This window comes from Nannospalax galili, unplaced genomic scaffold (assembly GCF_000622305.1).
Source record: "Nannospalax galili isolate Female #2095 unplaced genomic scaffold, S.galili_v1.0 scaffold788, whole genome shotgun sequence".
Lineage (NCBI taxonomy): Eukaryota > Metazoa > Chordata > Mammalia > Rodentia > Spalacidae > Nannospalax > Nannospalax galili.
This window is the reverse complement of record NW_008359996.1, coordinates 1,303,967-1,304,484: the sequence shown is the minus strand read 5'-3', so window position 1 is coordinate 1,304,484 and position 518 is coordinate 1,303,967.

Here is a 518-nt window from a genome sequence, read left to right as displayed (position 1 = left end):
GGATCACGTGGAGAGAGATCCATGACCTAGTGGAAACTGCTCGCCGCAGATGTCCCCCTGGAGCTTCCTTCTCTGTCATTCTCATGGCTGTCTTTACCCTGCTTAGCACCAACGCTTCAGACAGCCCCCACTCTCCCTAATACCATGTTCTAGAGATTTTATTTTTCAAGGAAAAGAATCAGATCCATGGGACAATCGCTAGAGCATTAAAGTAATGACAATTTTCACTCAGGTGCATTTTCCAGGTACCCCACAGCTAACCTTCATGTCTTTCAACAGCTTGCATCTGCAGCCAAGTCTGTACTAAATCATAATATTATTCTGCAGGAAAGACAGAGGACCAGATAAGATACTATGTCCTGAAACAAGTTTAACTTTCTTCCCTTCACCACCTACCCCAATGTCTAATAGCTTTTTGTGTGCATCCAGCAATAGATGTTTGCTCACAGCAGTACCAGTTACCACCCTTCTCTACCCAGGAGCTGCCAATAGAAAAACACTTCACTGACTTTCATGTA